This window comes from Pseudophryne corroboree, chromosome 4 (genome assembly GCF_028390025.1).
Source record: "Pseudophryne corroboree isolate aPseCor3 chromosome 4, aPseCor3.hap2, whole genome shotgun sequence".
Taxonomy (NCBI): Eukaryota; Metazoa; Chordata; class Amphibia; order Anura; family Myobatrachidae; genus Pseudophryne; species Pseudophryne corroboree.
This window is the reverse complement of record NC_086447.1, coordinates 405122970-405135799: the sequence shown is the minus strand read 5'-3', so window position 1 is coordinate 405135799 and position 12830 is coordinate 405122970. Positions and strand designations below refer to the sequence as shown.

The 12830-nt window shown below is 43.7% G+C and overlaps 1 protein-coding gene across 5 annotated transcripts in view; it reads right to left on the bottom strand.

Annotated features, from left to right (window-relative positions):
* Positions 1 to 12830, bottom strand: part of ADGRB3 (adhesion G protein-coupled receptor B3) — a 1362616-nt gene that overhangs the window by 706006 nt on the left and 643780 nt on the right. The window lies entirely within an intron of this gene.

The window sequence follows — 12830 nt, the reverse complement described above, 5'->3', positions numbered from 1 at the left end:
ATATGTCACTCTGATATGCTGGATTGGAAGACATACAGTATAGCTCAGTGTGTAGGACTTGTAATACAAGTGTTCAAACGTGGAGAGGGGAGGGTGCACTTACAAAAAATGTCTTTCTGAAAGTGGATGTCTCTTGGACCTGGGAGAGGGGCAAGGGTACCATAGATAACATCTTCACTTCAGATCTGCAATAATGTTATTATGCCTCACCCCCTCCCAAGATAAATATTGTAGGACTTTTAAAAATACAGGTAAGAGAGGAGGGAACATTAAAAATGCACTATCCCCCCATCCTGGCACCCACAGACCTAGGGCTACCTTCATTTGAAAAATGGAGTTCATTTTTCAAATGTGTGACCCCTGACAAACTATTCTCTGGTAATGATGTATGACTGCAAAATTGCAGTTGACAGTTTAAGTTGCACTGTGCATGCGTTCAGAAGAGCTTTGTAGTGGCATTCGCAGAAAGTTGCAGATATATCTGTGGCAAAAGATGCAGACAAAGGGGGTAATTCAGACCTGATCGTAGCAGCATATTTGTTAGCAGTTGGGCAAAACCATGTGCACTGCAGGGAGGGCAGATATAACATATGCAGAGAGAGTTAGATTTGGGTGGGGTGTGTTCAAACTGAAATCTAAATTGCAGTATAAAAACAAAGCAGGCAGTATTTACCCTGCACAGAAACAAAATAACCCACCCAAATCTAACTCTCTCTGCACGTTATATCTGCCCCCCCCCCCCTCCTGCAGTGCACATGGTTTTGCCTAACTGCTAACAAATTTGCTGCTACGATCAGATCTGATTTACCCCCAAGGACTTGGCTTCATCCGACTCAAAATCAGGCCAAGAATCTCAATGCAATGACTCTCTATACATCTTTACACACAGGTCTGGGGGAGAGTAAACTGCCTCTAGTCCCTGATAGGTGTTCTTATCTTCCTGGGAGATCTGAAATCTAGATTTCCTGCACACACTTATTCCCAGGGCTTTATGCACAGCTTGCCCGACACCCTCAGGTAAAACGTGTCCCACAATACCATCAGGTGAGCACTTTCTATTTTAAACCTAACTTTTTATCTCCATATATTTAAAACATTCCCCTAATATGTGGGACACTACAGTATCTTCTATAGTTTCGATAAGGGAATCAATTATTCAAGTACGTATTTAGCTTATTGTGCATTATTTTAATGAGTGTGGTATTCCATTTAGGCATACAGTACACATAAGTGCCCTGAAACCTCATCTAAGACATGAAAGCCTCGGACTGATTGCATCAGCATCAAAGAGCACCTGTCATTTTGTATTTCAATAGTATCTCACAACATTTGCATAATGTGAACATGATCTGGCTTCAAAGCATAAACACTTATTTACATTACATACAAGGCAACACGTTCCACACAGTATTTCTGTAGTTAACACACATACTCTATACTGTCATCTATTCAGGCATTCTGCTGTAACTTTGGGATGCAGTCATTATCATTCATAATGCGGACACCAAAATGTCAACAGTTACGATGTTGACATTGTTGAAACGTTGACAACTATCTTGTTTGCATACGTAACATGTTGACATGTTCACATTGTAGACAGGTGCCATGTTGACATTCTGCTCAGACTGTAGGGTTAGGGTTAGCGTGTGGCAGTGGAGGGTTAGGGTTATGCTACGGGGTGGGGGTTTTAGGGTTAGGGACAGTTGGAGGGTTAGGGACAGGCTGTGGGAGTCAAGGCTTTGTTTTAGTCACTAGTGGGGAGGGTTAGGGATACTTACCACCAGAACTGCTGCAGAATGAGCTGGAAGTCATCAAGACATTACCACAGGTTCCGTAAGACACGCTGAAGCCAGCATACCCACAGTATCAGGTAAGTCACCAATAGAACACCCGAAACGTTTTCTAATCATGTTGACATTTCATCAGTGTTTATTTTTTCATGCTGACATTATGAATGTTAGCATGATGTATGTCGACAACATTTACAACACCAGAATATCAAGTCCTTAGTGACTCATATACTGGTGCTCCCAGGAACATGATTGAGAAGCATTCCCCTTTATTGACATACAGTACAAAAAGTAGGTCTGTAGAGCTTGCACAATTGTTACAATGGAAGAAGAATAGATTTCTGCGAGAAAAGTAGCTTTGTAATATCCTTTTCATTCTGCTTACATTTGCATAGGTACTCTGGTGAATCATGTATGCAAAATCTGTTGGGTCCTTACAATGGGGTATGGGTCGACATGCATTAGGTCGACCACTATTGGTCGACAGTGACTAGGTCGACACCTGAAATAGGTTGACACAGTCATTAGGTCGACATGAACAAGGTCGACATGGAAAAAGGTCAGCATGAGGTTTGTTTTACTTTTTTGGTATCGTTTTCATTGCAAAGTGACTGGGAACCCCAATTAGTGCACTGTGTCCCCTCGCATGGCTCGCTGCACTCGCCATGCTTCAGACAAGGTGCCTCGCTCCGCTACCGCTGTGCTCGGCACAGGTTACTATTTTTAATTTGAAGAACGCATGTCGATCTTTTTTCATGTCGACCTAGTTACCATGTCAACCTAATGTATGTCGACTAATAGTGGTCAACCTAATGACTGTCGACCTAAGTGTGGTCGACCTAATGACCGCATCCCTTATACTGTATAATATATAACATAGTAACATAGGCCCTCATTCCGAGTTGTTCGCTCGCTAGCTGCTTTTAGCAGCTTTGCACACGCTAAGCCGCCGCCTACTGGGAGTGAATCTTAGCTTTGCAGAATTGCGAACGAAAGATTCGCATAATTGCGAATAGCTATTTCTTTGCAGTTTCTGAGTAGCTCGAGACTTACTCCTACACTGCGATCAGTTCAGTCAGTTTCGTTCCTGGTTTGACGTCACAAACACACCCAGCGTTCGCCCAGACACTCCCCCGTTTCTCCAGCCACTCCCGCGTTTTTCCCAGAAACGGCACGTTTTTCCGCACACACCCATAAAACGGCCAGTTTCCGCCCAGAAACACCCACTTCCTGTCAATCACACTCGATTTCTTCGTTAAGCCGTGAGTAAGATACCTAACTTTTTGGCAAATTTACTTGGCGCAGACGCACTGCGAACATTGCGCATGCGCAGTTTGCGACAAATCGCTCTGTTGCGAAAACCACTAACGAGCGAACAACTCAGAATGAGGGCCATAGTTAATGAGGTTGAAAACAGGCAAAATGCCCATCGGGTTCAACCTGCATTCTGTATCAAGCTGTGCATATTATAATGCACCAGCTGAAGTAATAATTTCGTACCAATTGACAACTATATTTCGTACCACTCCCTGATACTTAGGGGTATATTCAATTAGGGTCGAAAGCTGCCGTCTGTTGAAAAGACGTCAGTTTTCGACTTTTTAAGGTCGAATCATGACTTGACCTATTCAGTACCAGTTATTTTTATTCAACAAATCGGGGAATTTTAAGGCTGAATCGTGATTCAACCTATTCAGTCCCCAGCATTTTTATTCGACAAGTCGGGGAATTCAACTTGTCGAATAGTACGTGAATCGGCGGTATAGCTGTGATTCACATACTTTTGAGGGAAACGGGGCCAAATTTGACAGGATTTGGCCCCGTTTACGACCATCATAAAAATATGTCGTACTGAGATGAGGGTCCTTACAGGAGGAGAGGGGGGAGAGCCGCGGGGAGATGGGGGAGAGCTGCAGGCATACAGGGTAGAGCAATGCTACAGAATAGCGCTGCAGAAGGATGTGTTATAGCCGCGCCGCTCACGGCAGCGTCCACTTGGCTCCAGCAAGTGAGGTCACGCTTGCTGGAGCCGGGTGGACAGTGCCGTGAGGTCTGGCAGTTGTGAGACATCCTTCTGCTGCGCTGCTCTCCTCCGTCTGCCCGCGGCTGTCCCCGCTGGTCTCCCCCCTCTCCTCCACTCACAGGTCTCATCTCAATTCGACTTTTTTTAAAGTCGAATTGAGATGGGATTGAATAGGGTTTGATGGATCCATTCCGACAAATGCATGTTGGAATGCATCTGACCCTAATTGAATATACCTGGATTGTCAATATATTAAATGCTATAGCCTTGGATACTTTTTTCAGCTAGAAAGCTGTCCAATCCGTTTTTAAATGCATATACAGAGTCTGCCATTATTACCTTCTCTGGCAGGGAGTTCCAAATCCTTATTGCCCTTACGGTGAAGAACCTTTTCCTACGTTTTGTACGGAATTTACTCTCCTATAGCCTCAGTGAGTGTCTACGTGTACTATACAGAGTTCTATTAACAAACAACTCCCCTACTAACTCATTGTAATGACCCTTTACATATTTGAAGATATTAATAATATCTCCTCTTAGACGCCTCTTTTCTAGTGTATACATATTTAATCTAGTGAGCCTTTCCTCGTACTCCAGTGTCTATAACCCTTTAATTAGTTTAGTAGCTCACTTTTTAACTATTTCGAGTTCTCTGATATCTTTTTTATAATATGGTGCCCAGAATTGAACACAATACTCCAGGTGTAGATGTACTAATGATTTGTACAGCGGCAGACTTACATCCTCGTCCCTTGTCTCAATACCCCGTTTTATGCAAGCAAGGACTTTACTTGCCTTCTTTGCTGCATTTTGACATTGTGTACTGTTATTAAGCCTATTATCTATGAGCACCTCCAAATCTTTTTCCACTACTGTTACCCCTATATTTTCCCCATTAAGTGAATAGGATGCAAGTTTATTTTTAATTCCAAAATGCATAATTTATCATTTTTCAATATTGAACATCATTCCCCATTTAGATGCCCAGGTTTCAAGTTTAAGTAAGTAATTCTGTAGAGACTCTACGTCTATTTCTGAATTTATTACCTTACACAGTTTAGTATCATCTGCAAAGATTGACACTGTGCTTCCCAGGTCTATTCCTATATCATTAATAAATATATTGAACAGTAGTGGGCCAAGTACGGACCCTTGTGGTATTCCGCTGACTACTGGTGCCTAGCTGGAAAACATCCCATTGACCACTATTTGTTGTACCCTGTTATCCAGCCAATTACCTATCCATGTACAAATAGTATTTCCTAGGCCAAGTTCCCTTAATTTGATGATCAGTCTCCTGTGAGGCACTGTATCGAAGGCTTTTGCAAAATCTAAATAGACCACATCCACTGCTTTTCCCTGGTCAAGATTATCGCTCACTTCCTTGTAGTAGCTAATTAAGTTAGTTTGACATGATCTGTCCCTCACAAACACATGCTGACTCTTGCTAATAAACTTAGTATTCCGCAGATAATCCTCTTTGCTATCCCTCAAAATTCCTTCCAATATTTTACCCACTATACAGGTTAAAATAACTGGTCTGTAGTTCCCAGGATGATTTTTAGATTCCTTTTTAAATAATGGCACTACCTCACCTATACGCCAATCCCTCGGTACCATATCTCCTCTAATTAAACTATAGAAAATCAAGTATAAGGGTCTTGCTAGTTGTGTCCTAAGCTCCATAATAAACCTCGGGTGAAAACCATCTGGTCCTGTAGAATACATTTACCATACAAACTTTTAAAAGATATTTTCAGTAAAGATTATTTTTTTATTAGTCAGAAAAGGCCTTGTCCTTTACTAGATGCAAATTGTTAATTGTGCTGATGGAAAAAAAATCAGGCCTATTTAACAAAAAGAACTTTCCAGTGCAAACAAATGATGCTCAGCTCACCTGTGATACTGGGAGATCTACTACTATGTTGGCCAGACAGGACTTCATACTGTATGTGCATGCACAGTGTGTTTTTTAGGTACCAGTTCTTACAAGTTGATACAAGATTTACAGTAGCTTCCATTACCTGGACAAGTTTTCAGACGCTAATATATTCATTTCTAAAATTATATCACTGATGTCTTTCTATTTCTGTAACTAATTCTAAGAATTAAAAATGATGCATAAAAAAGTAGCAGACAAAAGGCACTTTGTATGTCACACATGCACACTGCACTGGAAGCACAGATTCTATCAGTCTGACGCAGTCTAAATTTAAAAAAAAACAACTTTAATTTATTTTCCAAACAGAAAAATACTTTTTTTTTTTACAAAGTTTTTTTTTTTTACATTTTAGAGCCCACTATCACTGAGATTATAATAGTAATTAGATAAAATTTAAGATAGTTGTACTGCTGCTGTCTTTCCTAAATAGTAATGTAATAGCCATTTCTGGCAGTGTTCTTTGACAAGTACATAATCTCCTATCACTGGCAAAAATGGCTGTTTCGGGGTTTTTATAGATCTCCTGACATGAACATCCCTGATGCACTTAGTTTTATTCATTCATGGCATGAATGCCAACACTAATTTCTGGCAGAAAAAAAAATGTTTAGACACATTATCATCCTATTTCAGATAAACCTACAAAATCAATTTATTGGCAATTTAGAAAAACAGACAAACTTATCTATAAAAAAACAATTGTAGGTTTTTATAAGAACTAGATTTCCAATGCCCAAGTGTCTCAGGAATTGAAACACAAGCCAATGAGCTAGTAGTAGTGGCACCAATTCAAGAGAATGGGTGCTGTGTTCATACAGTGGAAGAACAAGATATAACATATATGGTTGAAATACTGTTTGGAATTGAAATTCTCTGACAGGGGAGCCATCAGCATGGAGCAGCCAGGCTCTACCTACATTAGGATGCCAAACTATAGTAAATATGAGTAGGATAACATAACTGGATAGATCCTTGTATAAAAAAATAAAACTGGGGCAAAGTCAGTGGGTAAAGGGGGCAAAACTTTTTTAGGTATATAAGAGGAACTTGAAAAACAAAAGGCGGAAAAATAAGACTAAAGACAGTGTGTGGGAGTCTTGTTCAGGGAAACAAAAGCAATAGCAGATCTTCTTTATAATTATTTTTTCTCAGTACTCACTACTAAAAGAGGGGAAGGAACCACAGTTAAGTTGCAGATATATTCAGAAAAACTGAGGTAGAAACAAGTACATTTACAGAGGAGAAGGTCCTTTCAGAACTCTCAAAACTGAAAGTGGAAAAATCAATGGGGCCAGATGGATATATCCAAGGATACTAAAAGAGCTTAAAGGAGGGCTGGTAACACCTTCAACAAAATCATTCAACCAGTCACTAGCTATATGAGTAATTCCAGAGTAATAAGCAGAGGCATCAGAATAATTCCTGGTAATAAGCAAATGTATCCCCACTGCACAAAAGTGGAAACAGGGAAAAAGCAAGCAACTACTGACCAGTGACATACATCAGTAGTAGGGAAAGTGATGGAAACAGTCTTAAAAGAAAAAATTGTAGATTATCTCAAATACAACAATTTGCAGGATACCACACAGCATGGATTTACTGGGGACATATAATGTCAAACAAGCCTTATTGACTTTTTTGACTGGGTGACTAAAGTAATAAATAAATGGGGAGGCACAGATATAGCTTATCTAGACTTTAGCAAAGCTTTTGACACTGTCCCACATCAAAGACTGTTAAATAAACGTGAAAGCATGGGATTGTATACTAAAATGGTTGAATGGATAAGATCTTGGCTGCAGGATAGAAAATAGAGAGTTGTAGAAAGGATGTCTTTTTGTAGATGACACAAAGGTTTGCAACAGGGTAGACACACCAAGTAGATTAAAACAAATAATTGATGATCTAGGTAGACTAGGAGAATGGTTAAGAACATGGCAACTACAGTTTAATGGGGAAAAAAATGCAAAATCAAGCACTTGGGTCTAAAATATCTAAATACTAAATATAGTATTAATGGTATTATATTGCAGGGATGTATCTAGGGGTCTGAGTGCCCCTGGCAAAGTAAGGGTCTGGCACTCCCACCCCTCCTATATTCTAAATAAGTAGGGTGCAGCGCCAAAAATAAAGTAGTGTGGCCTCATGAGGATAGGGCATGTCTACACATTAGTATCAATTCAAATTACGCACACAGTAGTGCAACCTTATTCATATTACACCACAAAGTAGTGTCCACTATTCTTTGTTATTCCACACAGTATTCCCTGCTATTCACATTACCAGTGGTGGATCCAGGGGGGGCACTCGGGCCCGTGACCCCCCTGTTGTTTGTGCCTCCGTCCCCAGTCCCTCTGTCCCCCAGTCCGTCCATCCGTCCCTCCCCCGGCGCCACACAGGGAGATGACGGGCGCCCACTGAGATTGTGTTAAAAGCGGGTGCCCGTCTCCCTGCACAGCGGCAGCCGGAGGCAGGAGCTCATTACTGAGCTCCTGCCTCCGGTGCTGTCACTGTGCGGCGTGCGCTATGGGAGAGACGTCAGTCATGACGTCTCTATCATAGTGCTGAGGAGAGGACGCCAGGAGGAGGAGTACTGCAGCGGTCTGGAAGCGGGAACGTGGCTTGGTAAGTATGTTCTCTTTTCTCTACCTCAGTGCAGCGGGGGCATCTACTGGGGGCAAACTAGGGGGGGACATTACTACTGGGGGCATTATTACTGGGGGCATTATTACTGGGGGAGCATCTACTGGGGGCATTACTACTGGGGGGCATAAACAAGGGGCATTACTACTGGGGGGGCATTACTACTGGGGGCATTATTACTGGGGGGGCATCTACTGGGAGTATTACTATTGGGGGGTCATCTATTGGGGGCATTACTACTGGAGGCAGCTACTGGGGACATTTTTACTGGGGGCCATCTACTGGGGGCATTATTACTGGGGGGCATCTACAGGGGGCATTACTACTGGGGGGGTCATCTATTGGGGGCAAACTCCTAGGGGGCATTACTACTGGGGGCAAACTACTGGAGGACATTATTACTGGGGGGCATCTACTGGGGGCAAACTACTGGGGGACATTATTACTGGGGGGCATCTACAGGGGCAAACTACTGGGGGACATTATTACTGGGGGGCATCTACTGGGCACAAACTACTGGGGCACATTATTACTGGGGGCCAACTACAAAGGGGCTAACTACTGGGGGCATACTACAGGAGGGCATTACTACTGGTGGCGTAACTACAGGGGCATTACTACTTGGGGGCTAAACTACAGGGGGGCCAAACTACTGGGGGCATAACTACAGTGGCCAAACTACTGGGGGATAACTACAGGGGCCAAACTACTGGGGGCATTACTACTGGGGGCTAAACTACAAGGGGGGCATAACTACAGGGGCTAAACTACAAGCAGGCAAACTACTGGGGGCATTACCACTGGGAGGCTAAACTAAAGGGGGGTAAACTACTGGGGTCATAACTGCAGGGGCATTACCACTAGGGGCATAACTACTAGGGCGCTAAATGACTGGGGGCATTACTACAGGCAACATTACTACTGGGGGCAATACGCGCATTGCATAAGGGGCACCACTACTATGGGGTCTATATAAAGGGCACTACCAGTACAGTGGACATTGCATAATGTGCGCTACAACTGTGGGCATTGTATAAGAAGCGCCACCTCACATGCACCGAAGCCGCACGCAAATGTACTTGCCCCTTCCATGGTGCCCCCCCTATCATTTTCTTCTGGATCCGCCCCTGCACATTACACAGCATTGAAGAGCCCCTTGCTCACATTACACAACACAGTAGTCCCCTTAATCATGGCTGGAATACCAGAAAGTATTGGAGATTTGTGATGAAAGGGGCAGAGACATGAATAGGTCCAGATATTATACTAGTGTGTATATTATATATAGTGGCATTGCACTCAGAGGGACCAAACATTATCAGTGGCACTGCACTAAGAATTGAATCATTCTCCAGGACACTACATTCAAGATCAACAGCAGCAGCCTGTCCCCAATTGGGGGAGGGGAGGGAGGGGAGAGGGGAAGGTTTGAGGCACTGGTAAGATGAGGGGTAGAGACATAGATATGGTGAGGTGTAGAGGAACAGATGGAGAGGGGGGACATAAGATGAGGGGGGCAGAGGCACAGATAACTGAGGAGGCAGAGGCACAGATAAATGTAGAAGGGACAGAGTCACATATAATGGAGGGGTGGCAGATGCACATATAAATGGAGGGGGGTACAATTATAGATAATGGAGGGGTGGAGGTGGAAGAGGCACAGATAAAGTAGTAGGGGAAGATGCACTGATAATGGAAGGGGGCAAGAGAACAGATAATGGTGTGTAGAAGAGGCACAGATGTGGAAAGAAAAAGTGGCACAAATGGGGAACTTCTTATTGCCTCTATTACTTTCTAATTTATCTGCCCATTGGAAGGACAGAGGAAGAGAGCAGGAGGGTGACAGGGAGAAAGAGAAAAAATTAAAACTGGTCTGGTCCGCAGCCCCCTGAGGGAGAGAGAGAGAGAGAAAGAAAGAGAGAGAGAGAGAGAGGACCCAGCTCACATTCCCCGTGCCTCCATATCAATGTGGCTCAAATGGAGACTCTGATCCTAGCTGCAAACGGATCCTGTGCTTCTATGGGAAGTCCCTCCTGTGCATGGCGGAAGTCCCCGAAGATACGGCAGGAGACAGAGAGGAGGCGGAGCATACAGGGGAGTGACAGCTGAAGCGCTGCCCATTGTAATCAAAGTATATTAGTAGAAGTGTGCCCGGCAGAGAAGGAGCCAGGCACAGTGCTACTTTTATACCTTACAGTGGGCAATGCTTGTCAGCACCCGGGGACTTACCGGCGTGCCGGGTCCACGGGGTCTGTGGTGTGGGTGGCTTCTGGACAGCGGCGGAGGAGGACTGTTGCAGCAAGCCTGCTCGCGGCAGGTAGGCGGCGCTGAGGGGTCCGCTCGTGGCGGCGGGATACCACTGCAGCGGTTCCCACTCAAGGGCAGTTACTAGGAGACCAGGGGAGGGGGAGAGTCTGGGTGCCAGCAATGGTCTGCTGTACTGGAAGCCACCATTTTGAAGACCAATTCTGAGGCTAAGGTGCAAGCTTCCTGTGTATCCGGCCAATCCAGGGAGATCTCTCCCTATAAAAGGGGGCTGGTTCATGACAGGGGTGCCAGTGCTTCAAGTTACAACCCAGTTGTAGGTGCTATAGCTCTGTGCTCCCAGGATTCTTGCTGTTTCCTGGTAATCAATGGTTTTGACTGCCGTCTTTTAGTTGCTGCCGCAGTCCTGCTGTTGCTAACCCACTGCCATCCGTGGAAGCGCCCCTGGAAACCCCCGACCCAATAAGGTCCTCTGGACCGGACGGTTCCAGTATCTACAGCCTCATCTTTCAAGCCACAGTCCACAGTTCTTTGTCTCCAGCCACGTCTTTAAACCACCATTCACAGTTCCGCAGTTCATTATCTACAGCCTCGTCTTTCAAGCAACAGTCCACAGTTCTTTGTCTCCAGCCACATCTTTAAACCACCATTCACAGTTCCGCAGTTCATTATCTACAGCCTCGTCTTTCAAGCCACAGTCCACAGTTCTTTGTCTACAGCCACGTCTTTAAACCACCATTCACAGTTCCGCAGTTCATTATCTACAGCCTCGTCTTTCAAGCCACAGTCCGCAGTTCTTTGTCTTCAACTATGTCTTTAAGTCACCATTCACAAGCCTCAGTTCTCTACCTCAGCCTCAATCTCAATAACTACAACTCACTAACTCCTAGCCCCACCTACGTTCTCCATTGACCCTTGTCCCATGAGAAGGAACTATATATAACCCCCTTGCCTTCTTCATCCACAGACAACTACTTCCTTGGCCAAGTCTCAGCTGCCGGATCCTCAAACCCAGTTAGGCGTGACAATGCTGCGATGATGCATACATAGGCGGGCAATGCAATTGGTGGATGGTGATCAGTGCTGAGCATTAATCTGTCCATGGCCACGGGTGGCACCGCCAGGCGGTGCCCCCCCTTGGCTGGTGCCCCTGGCGAGTGCCATCCTGGCCAATAGTTAGATACACCCCTGCTATATTGGAAACTACTGTAGAGGAAAGGGATCTAGGAGTCACTATTTCAAATTGGTTAAAGGCAGGTAAGCAATTTAACAAAGCAATGATGAAAACAAATAAGATGCTTGGTTGCACAGGGAGAAGAATCAGCAGCAGGAAGAAAGCAGTAATAATGCCACTGTATTAGTCATTGGTATGGACTCATCTAGAATATTATATTCAGTTCTGGAGGCCATACCTTCAGAAGGATATTAATACATTAGAGGCTGTTCAAAAATGGCAACTAAAATGGTGCATGGCCTATATCACAAAATATACCTGGTAAGACTACAAGATTATAATATGTATAGTTTGGAGCAAAGAAGGGAAAGGAGGCAAGATTGAAACTTTCAAATATATCAAGTGTTTTAAGAAAGTACAGGAGAGAAACATTCTTTAAAGGAAGAGAAGTATTAGAATAAAAGGACATACACTGAAACTGGAGGGAAGTAGGTTCAGGAAATATTTGAGGAAAATTACTTCACAGAAGGATAGTGAACATGTGCAATAGCCTCCCATCAGAGGTGGTAAAGTAGAGCAATTTAACCATGCATGGGCAAGACATAAGTACATCCTTACAAAGAAATAAGGATCTAATAGGGCTTGAGGCAACAATATGGTTAAAAAAGGGGCAGATAAGAGTGCTTCTTATCTTCCATCAAATTCTATGTTTCTATGTTTATGACACCCAATGCCTTTACCCAACTGATTGGTCTTTGAAAGCTTAATATTGCATCATGCAAGAACGTTGCATCATGCAAGAACACATGGGAATAAAATAAAGAGTGGGAGTGCAAACTTCAATGCAGCTAATAATTAGCTGCTGTGAAATAGGATAGGCTATCACAAATGCAAGGCAAAACAATAAAACCTAGAAAGTGGAAGAACAAACAAAATCCTTCAAACCAAAACATTCAGGCAAATAAGGCAATGCTTATCATCAGGCTGAGGAAA